This window comes from Alligator sinensis, unplaced genomic scaffold (genome assembly GCF_000455745.1).
Source record: "Alligator sinensis unplaced genomic scaffold, ASM45574v1 scaffold917_1, whole genome shotgun sequence".
In the NCBI taxonomy this organism is placed as follows: Eukaryota; Metazoa; Chordata; order Crocodylia; family Alligatoridae; genus Alligator; species Alligator sinensis.
In genome coordinates, this window is record NW_005841988.1 from 1,763,284 (window position 1) to 1,772,720 (window position 9,437).

Sequence of the window (9,437 nt, forward strand, 5' to 3'; positions counted from 1 at the left end):
GGGGGGGGGTTGACTCCCTGCTACTGCATGCATTTATAGGGGGAATGGGGAGTTAGTGACCTCCAGATTTGTGCATGGGGGGGTGGCTGTGGGCTCAGGGATCCCCACCCTTCTGCCCTCCCCCTGGGGCCTCCATGGCTCAATGGGTAGGACGCAGTGCACCAGGAACCCTGCACTGTTATGGTGAGGTGTCCTGTGCCCATGTGGCAGCAGGGTGGGGGGTGGTGGCCCAGAGCTGTTGCCCGCCACTGCTGCTGGGCAGGCCAGGGGCACCTCGCTGTGGCAGTGGGGGGTTCCTGGTGGTGGCACCTAGTCTCCCTGTCATGCTGTGCCCTGCTGTGCTGGGTCCCACCTGCTGGGCCGTGGAGGCCCCAGGGGGAGGGCAGCAGGGTGGGGAACCCTGAGCCCACAGGTGCAGCATGCAGTTGGACTCCTCGCTGTGTTCTGCTGCAGCATCTGCTGCCTCCCACAGGCAGCAGCCAGGGCTTGGGTGCTTCTGGTGGGGGCAGGGGGCTGCAGACCCAAGTCCTTTGCCCCTGGCCCCGTAGCCCTGGCAGCTGGTGGCCCTCTCTGGAAGGGCTGGGGCAGGGGGTGGTGGGCTGTGTGTTGGGACTGAGGGGCACCAGGAGGTCTAGGGGGCTGTGGGTGGGGAATGAGGGGCATTGTCAAGGCTCAGGGGGCTGTGGGTGGGCAGTGAGGGGCAATGGCATAGGCAGGGCACCAGCATATCAGGGCTGCTCAGTGACACAAAGCAGTGGTGGGGGGTGGGGACCATTGCAGCTGGACCCACATCCTGGTGAGCAAAGGGGGCAGGGGGAGCTCTGATTTTTCATGATAAGGTTAGAGGCGTTATTTAAGGCCTTTCTCCTATCATCTCTGCAGTGTCTAATGTGGCAGTTAAAGATATGAGAAAAAAGGTTAATTGAAAAAAGGTTAATTGAAAAATATATGGAATAGCATAATCTGGCCTGATTAGTGAATAGTCTATATGGTCCTAACATGTGTTGTCAGATAGCTATCTGGCTTTGGAATCACTTTCTTTTAATCAGGTCATCACTTCTATCCACATTATTTTATGTTGTTTTATATAACCTGGTCTTTGTGGTGCAATATGATTATAGAAACCATCGGATTCAAGGTCATTATTTCTCTATCTCCTAAAAACATAAGGTAACTGTATAACAGAACTATTTTCTATGTTTCAGTCATATATCAAAACCATTTTTTCTTTGCATTGGGAAGATATTTAAAACACACATTAAAAATACTTTAAACAATTTTAGCATCCATTTTCTTTGTGCTAGGTACCAAATGTTGTTATTGGCAGTGCTTAAGACGGTCACAGGGCATTTAAAATCACTAGGCTGTGGGGGAAAAAAATTCCGGGTCTGTTGCACTGACAGATTTTTAAATCTGTATTTATGCAACAGTATGAAGTGCAGAAATATGATTTCTACTTAAAATGTCCTATCTAACCAATCTATCTAATGGATCTATTTAATTTGTGGAGAACTTGATGTAAAATGTATTTATACTGTAGTTGTTCTTGTTGTAATGATGATTGTCTCTTTATTTCCATCATATAAATTAATATGAGCAGCAACTATTTCTCTCTTTTGAACTTGGTAGACAGTGTCCCAGTATAGATCATACTGGACTTAGATATGGAATCTGATATCTTTGTGTTTTTTTTTCTTAATATTCCTGCTATCTAAGTAGCCCAAGTACTATAATCCACATATTGTTTGTATTATAAATTTTAATTATAAATCAAACAGTTGAATGTACAGATAAGTTTAAATACAAGCCAAAACACATATCACATAACTCATTTGAAGAATTTCAGAACACGTATTTCCATGACAAACATAGACCCAAATCATGCATTAAAATTCCTATCTCATATGTGTGAGTGAGAGATATAGCTACTGTTCAAATAATGCAATCACATACAGTTGAAGTATGTAAGTTATTTTCAACATACTTAATTTTTACTGAGCATTGATAGCAGTTATGGCTTCAGTTTCCATCATTTTGTAGCTGTGTAATCAGGGTCATACTCTAACTTTCTATATTTTTACCACCATATTTAATAGACTATTTATATAGTGGGCTTCAGTGCAGGGGAACCTAGTAAAAGTCTCAATCACTGTAACAGGACGAGTCTCACATTATTGGCTCCTACCAATTAGTGCAGTAGAATCAGACTTCAAAATAGCTGCAACAAGAGCGCAAAGGAGGTGTAAGCTTCTTAGAGGAATAGCGGTATCTGTGACAGGCCTCTCAGGGAAAACCCCACAAACATCTAAGCTTTGAAAGTTTCGGCTGAAACGTAAAATTATAACAGTGCTGCTTAAATAACTAACAAGAGCAATTTCTTTTATGAATCTCTAAACATGTGTATCAGCTAGTCCTCATGCTCAAGTGTCTTGAGTCAGGCTTTCAAGTATCATGAGATGCTTACTAATGTAATTTTTGGGGGTGGGGGTGTTCCCTTTTTTTTTCTTCTTATATCTCGGGAAGCCCGACTGAAGTACTTCCGCGTTTTAAAACTGACTCTGGCCTACCACGTCTTGATCTTATTCGAAGTTATCAGTCGGGAGGTGTTACAAACGCAGAATAACCCCAGCAATACAGATGGAACCTTTTTCTTGTCAATTGATGTCTCACTTCTGGCTCTTCCGGACAAACCCCAGGACATTTTACCACTAAAAAGAACCCACTTGTTTCTTTATGTGGCCAATCAATTCACTTTATTGTAAACCAAAATACTCTTTTTAAATTGTTTTTATTTTTCAATTTTCCAAGACACTTCAATGGGTTTATTTAACATAAAACAACATGCATGAACATAGGTAACTTCAATGATCTTAACTCTTTTTGTCTTTCATTCATTAAACTACAAAGAAACTTCCTTTAGTCTCTTGTTTCTTTTCTCCCTTTCCCTTTTTGGCTCCCAGAACACCAACTGTCCCAATCAGGATTCCCAAATGATACTGGGGAAACAAAACAGAAAAAACAAAAATGAACTTTACCTGAATTGTTCCGTTGGGAATCCACCATTGTTCTGCTTTGTTCATCGGTTTGTTTGTTGTTTTTATTTGCGGCTTCTACCTCTTCCCTTACCTCATCTAGGCGAGTCGACTATCTTCCCTTCTTCAGAGGCTCCCAGGTTCTCCTCCCAGTTCAGTCCCTCTCCTTTCACCAGAGCCGGCTCCCAGGACCCCTCCATCCCAGTCTCTGCTCCACAGCTTGTCCTCTCCATGACCACTGTTTTTTTCTCTATTCTCAGTGAGCCATGTCCCCGCCGCCTCCTCCCAGCTTCAAAGAGCAGCTGCTCTGGAAGTGCTGCTCACCCAGTGTGGTCCCACTCCCTGTTCCCCCGATCTCTTTTTTCCTCTCCACAGTAATAAATTTGAGAAGGGTTTTGAGAAGGGTTTCCATTTTAGTTTTTGAAACGTAAGCTACCTCCTTCAGTGTAGGGTGGCATCCATGTTTGGGTATACCTGCAAAATATATCCTTCCCCCTTGGCTCACTAGACCTTGATTAGGTTGTGGAAGCTGTCATCTAGCACCCTCGTTTTCCCACCCCCTCATAATTCCTCCTTTTCCCATTCTTCTGTAGCCCCTAAACCTGCATTCCGCTTGTCTCGCGCATCTTTTTCTGGCTCTCCTATCCTCATGGGCCTTGTGTCCTAACAGTGTGCTGCCTAACCCCTAAGCCAGTGATTTTCAACCAGGGTTCTGGGGTACCCTGGTGTACCACCAGATCCTATGCAGGCTACCTCAAGTTGTGAAGAGATAAACAGATAAGCTAAGCAGATAAGCACATGCCCCTGCCTGGCCAATCACCCACCCCCATTGCCTAGCTCCTCTGCAAGGAGATAAGCATTGCAACTTATAAACTAGTTATTGAAATTGGGTGCCACTCAAATCACAAAAGTTGTAGAGGGGTGTCTTGAGTCCAGTGAGGGACTCCAGTCCAAAAACATGGAGAACACTGCCCTAAGCTGTAAAGTAGCAGCTATTTTCACTGTCTGCATGGCTTCAGTTTCAATAAAAACAGTGGGAAGTGGCAGTCGACCCACAGGTTGTATTAACAGTTCATGGGCCACATGTTGGCCCTGTTGGGCAGTCCTGTACTGTAGTATGTTAGTGTTTATTAATAGTTGATTTACCAATGTGATTATTGCCTCTAGCTCAGTGGGAAGTTGAATTGTGAGTTCATTTGAGCCCCTTTTTCATCCAAATCCCCCCACCACCTCCCCAATCATTGTGTCTTGCTTTTGCCCAGCATGGCTAAAGTATGTATTATATATAATATGCAAACTATATATACAACATAATTTTAATATGCGTGTTATCATTTATTATTTAACAATTTTCAGGAATTAAATGCATTCTTATTGTGCACTTAATTAATTGTAGCAGGGGATGAATTTTTGTCCCCTCTCTTTATGATCCTATTTTTTTTCTAGTTATTATATCATAGATTTCATAGACATCAGGGCTGGAAGGGACCTCGGAAGATCATCGAGTCCAGCCCCCCGCCCAAAGGGCAGGAAGTCAGCTGGGGTCATAGGATCCCAGCAAGATAAGCATCCAGTTTCATCTTGAAGGTGTTCAATGAAGGCGCTTGAACCACCTCCGGTGGCAGGCTGTTCCAGACCTTGGGGGCTCAGACAGTAAAGAAGTTCTTCCTTATGCCCAGCCTGAAACAGTCTTGTAGTAGTTTATGACCGTTCGACCTCGTCATCCCTTGGGGCGCTCTGGTGAACAAACGTTCCCCCAGATGCTGGTGGTCACCCCTGATAAACTTATAGGTGGCCATCAGATCACCCCTGAGCCTGCGCTTTTTCAGGCTAAAGAGCCCCAGGGCTCTCAGGCTGTCATCGTAGGGTCTGCTTCCCTGACCTCTGATCATGCGCGTGGCTCTTCTCTGGACTCTCTCAAGCTTCTCCACATCCTTTTTGAATTGTGGAGCCCAAAACTGGACACAGTACTCCAGCTGCGGCCTCACTAAGGCCGAGTACAAGGGGAGAATGACGTCCCGGGATTTGCTTGAGAAGCATCTATGGATGCAAGCCAGCTTTTTGGTCGCTTTACTAGCCGCCGCATCGCATTGCAGGCTCATGTTCATCTTGTGGTCAACGATGACCCCCAAGTCTCTTTCTTCCATAGTGCTAGCCAACATAGCACTGCCGAGCCTATAAGGATGCTGCGGGTTTTTTTTCCCAAGGTGGAGAACCTTGCATTTATCGGCGTTGAACACCATCAGATTCTCGTCCGCCCACTTGCTGAGCCTGTCCAGGTCAGCCTGGATAACCTGCCTGTCTTCTGGTGTGGATGCTTTGCCCCAAAGTTTGGTGTCATTGGCGAACTTGGCCAGTCCGCTTCTGACTCCAGTGTCCACATCATTAATGAAGATGTTGAACAGTATGGGTCCAAGGACAGAGCCTTGGGGTACCCCACTGGTCACAGGACACCACGATGAGTGACTTCCATCGATTACTACCCTTTGGGTCCAACCCCGGAGCCAATTTTCCAGCCAGCGGATCGTGGAGGACCCAAGGCGACAATTGGCCAGTTTCTCCTAGAGGCCAAAATTATTAATGGAAATAATGTGTTGATTCTATACATGAAAAATCCCTTCCACATATTGAACCTGGGAAAATGGTGACTGCTTAGGAATACATTAATGTGTTCATTGCTGAATTTAATGACTTCTTTGACCACTGTTTTTTGTGACACCTGATTGCATAAAGTTGTGCTGTGATTGGCATGACAAACTATCATGAAAACTTCATTTGTGGTGCTTTAAAAGTGGACTTAGCAAACTGAATCTATGATTTCTGTTTTATAATAATGAGTACAAACATGCCTCTGTGATGGTGAGACGGGGCAGAACCTCTGTTTACCTACCTCCTACTCCACGGGTATGGTGTGTATGGTATTTAGGTTGGAATGAGGCACTCTAGCCTCAGACTTGCTCAAAGATGTGAATCTTTTTGGTAGTTGTTTTCATAATTATGGTCATCTTACCTTGCAGATTCCCAAATGTTAAAGATCTAGTGTTCATAACTATTGGGTTTTTTGGATGAAGTAAGGAAATGACTGAAGGAAGGTATATATGGAAACATTTATGTTTGGTATAGAAACACTTATATATTGCTTTTTCACTCTTTATGTCTAGGGAGATTGAGTTATATGGTCTGAGGATTTTCACCATGAATGTCAGGGTTTGCTTGAGAAAAAATAGTTATAAGCATTAAACCTTCAATTCTTAAATAGCATTTAGTTTTTTCCTCTTTAACTAATGCACATGTTGCTGCTTACCTAGTTCAGTTATTCACAGTAGATCTTTGTTGTTTCTCTTAGGGTTTTACCTTAATCTTCTGTTTAAATTATCAAAAAAAAGTTTTATTACATAGAGGGGAAAATTTAAACTGAAAAAAATTAACTAAGTAGTACCTAATCCCTCCAAGGTAAGGAAGTGCTCGTTCCTTTCACTTCCTTTAAAACAACCCCAAACATTTGAACAAACACACACATTCTTCCTCTTTCGCACATTCTCCTAGCTATTTGTGTATTTTATTGTAATATCTTTTTGAAGAATTAGAAACATTGTCAAAGTACTTTATCTGTACCTATTTTTCTTTCCTTTTCCTTTTTTCTCTCTTGCATGTTTTGCTGTGTTTCATCTTGGTTTTGTTTTCCGGTGCCTGTTCTTCCTTTATTCCTTCCTCATTTTAATTCCACTTCTTCTTGCAGTATCTCCTGCCTTCATTTTGATTATTACCATTTCCTGTAACTTCTTGCTCTGGTTCCTTTTTCTTCTATCTCCCTAACTCTTCTACTGTCTCCAGCTTTGCTTTCTAATTAGCTCCAGGTTCCCCAGCTTTGCCCACTTAGTCCTCCAAGATATCACATGCAGCTCTATTCTCCTTCCACCCCAGAGAACAAACTGGGTGCTTTCAAGCCAAACTACATAGCTTGTAAGCATGGCTGCCATCTAGTTCTACCACCTCTCAATAGATACTGGAAGGAGAAAGGGCTAACACCATCCTTTCATCTTTTCCTTCAAACGGGCAGGGCTTGTTGCTGGCAGCTGCTAACAACTCTTGTATGTTATCAGAATGATTCAAGAGATGTCAGTAGGGGTGCACCGATAGAGATTTTTGCAGCCCATACTGATAGCCAGTTTTTAAGAAGGCATATAGGCCAATTTTCTGATACCAGCCCAGCAGCGTGGAGAGCAGCCTACAGCTGGTAAATCTGTTGTGGAGGGAGGGGGCATTGGGGGGCACATCAAGGACCCCATGGTGAAGGAGGCATGGGGCTGGGGCAAGGGCTGGGGCAAGCACTTCCAGGGTGGGGTGGGGCAGGTGCAACACAGAGCCGCGGCTTATCTGAGGGCGTGGAGTGGTGGGGGCAGTTCCTGCTGCTGCATACCTTCCAGCCAGGAGCCGCTTGTCTGGTGGCTCTTCCAGTGCTTGCCTGTTTGTCCGGCGGATCCCACCACTGCTCCCACCAGTTGTCCAATAAGGCATGGGGAGGGCGGTGTGTGCCCCTGGATCTGCGTGGGGCAGGCTGGGCCTGGCACTTTGCCAAGCTCTTCCTGGTGGAGTGGGGCTACACCAGGAAAGGGGCTATGGGGAGGGCTGCAGCTACAAATTCACTGTAGCCCCTTCCCAGTGCTGCCCTGCTCCGCCGGGAAGAGCTCGGCGCAGCCCCAGCCCATGCTGCGTGGATCCGGGGGCACGCACCCCCCCATACCTTCCTGGATTACTGGCAGGAGCAGCAGCGGGAGCCACTGAATGAGCAGGCAAGTGCCGGATGAGCTGCTGGACCAGCAGCTTCTGGCTGAAAGGCACACAGTGGGAGGAACCTCCCCCCCGCCCCGCGCTCCCTGGACGAGCCTCAGCTCCATGCCGCGCCTGCCCTGCCCCAACTGGGCAGTGCTTGCCCTAGTCCCTGCCCCAGCCCTACCCCTCCATCCCTGCAGGGGCCTTGATCTGCCCCACGATACCTCTTCCCTCCTTCCTCCCCTTCTACCACACCAGACTTACCAGCTGGAGGCGGTTCTCCACCCTGCCAGGCTGTGATCCTTGCTGCCTGTGCTGCACTGTGGCTGTGCACATGCATGGGCCATTTATCAGCCAAATTATTGGCCTGATATGGCCAATGTCCAATATAGTAAATTTGCTTTATATTGGCGTTGATCTGATATTGGCCTGATGTATCGGTGCACCTCTAGATGTTAGTACAACCTTTTGGTGGGGAGAATGCTTAGGTTACCTTACACTTGCATGTTTTTTTGCCCTGGTCTTCTGCCAAAAGCCCATCATAATGAAATCTTGCGTTTTGGCAATACCTTTTTGGTACTACCAGCCATACCTGTTAATTTAATTTATTGTAAATATCGCCACTATGTATCTCAGTTCAGTTTTCAAAATACTTTTATTGACTGTGACTTGCCAGTGTACACCAGCTGCTTTATGTTACTCCAGCAATGTGAAGCACTCATTAATGTGGCTTGACTGGCTAATTAAAAAGACAGTTATAACTACTTTGCATTGTTGGAGCAGTGCAAAACATCTGTAGCATATTGGTGAATTGGTCTATAATGTTCAAACAGAAATGGGTCCAACCTCAATTGTCACCTGGTTGGAAGGGCCTCTGTTGATATTGATATCCATTGTTCTCTACTCATTATTTATTCAGCTTATCAACTGAATGTTGAAGTTACTTACTTTTACTAAAATCTAGATAAATAAGTTTATGTTCCATTTATTTAAACTGTTGTTACCTGTTAAAAATACTTGGCTAGATTTGACTAGACTGATAAGTGCTTTTGGTAATTCTATTCTTTTACTTGCTTCATATCATGTTGCGGTCACCATATTATCTATAATACATCTTCTCTAGAATTGAAATAACTTTGGTAACTGTTCAAAAAATAGACACAAAATAGGCTTTCTTGTAGTCTGCTGCTAATGTCCCTTCATATTACAATGATACCCCAAATAAAAATGCAAGTGTTAATTATCATTTGTTGACCTATTAATATAGTGTATTTATGTATAGTTGCCCTCCTAACCTAGGGTGAATGACAAGAGCAGTATGTTGCTGCTGCTCTGCTTATTTGATCTTGGAGCCAATAGTAACTTCATCCTGCCATAGATCTACGGTGCCCTTTTTTTCCAAGAGAATTATGCTTGTGAAGAAGGTGTTTAATCCCACCATAAACCTCACATCGTTCTGTATCTAAGCATCTGTTTTATACTTTAATGTGCTCATTTCATCCTTTTCTGTCTTCTTTCCTTTTATGTATTTGTAGAAAGCCTTATTATTCTTTGCTATATTGCTTGCTGTCCCTTTTGATACTCCCCTCTTCGCCTCTGTAATTTTATTTTTTTACACATACAGGCTCCCTA

General features: G+C 44.4%; 1 protein-coding gene across 5 annotated transcripts in view; it reads left to right on the top strand.

Annotated features, from left to right (window-relative positions):
- BNC2 (basonuclin 2) overlaps window positions 1-9,437 on the top strand; it is a 456,753-nt gene that overhangs the window by 77,492 nt on the left and 369,824 nt on the right. The window lies entirely within an intron of this gene.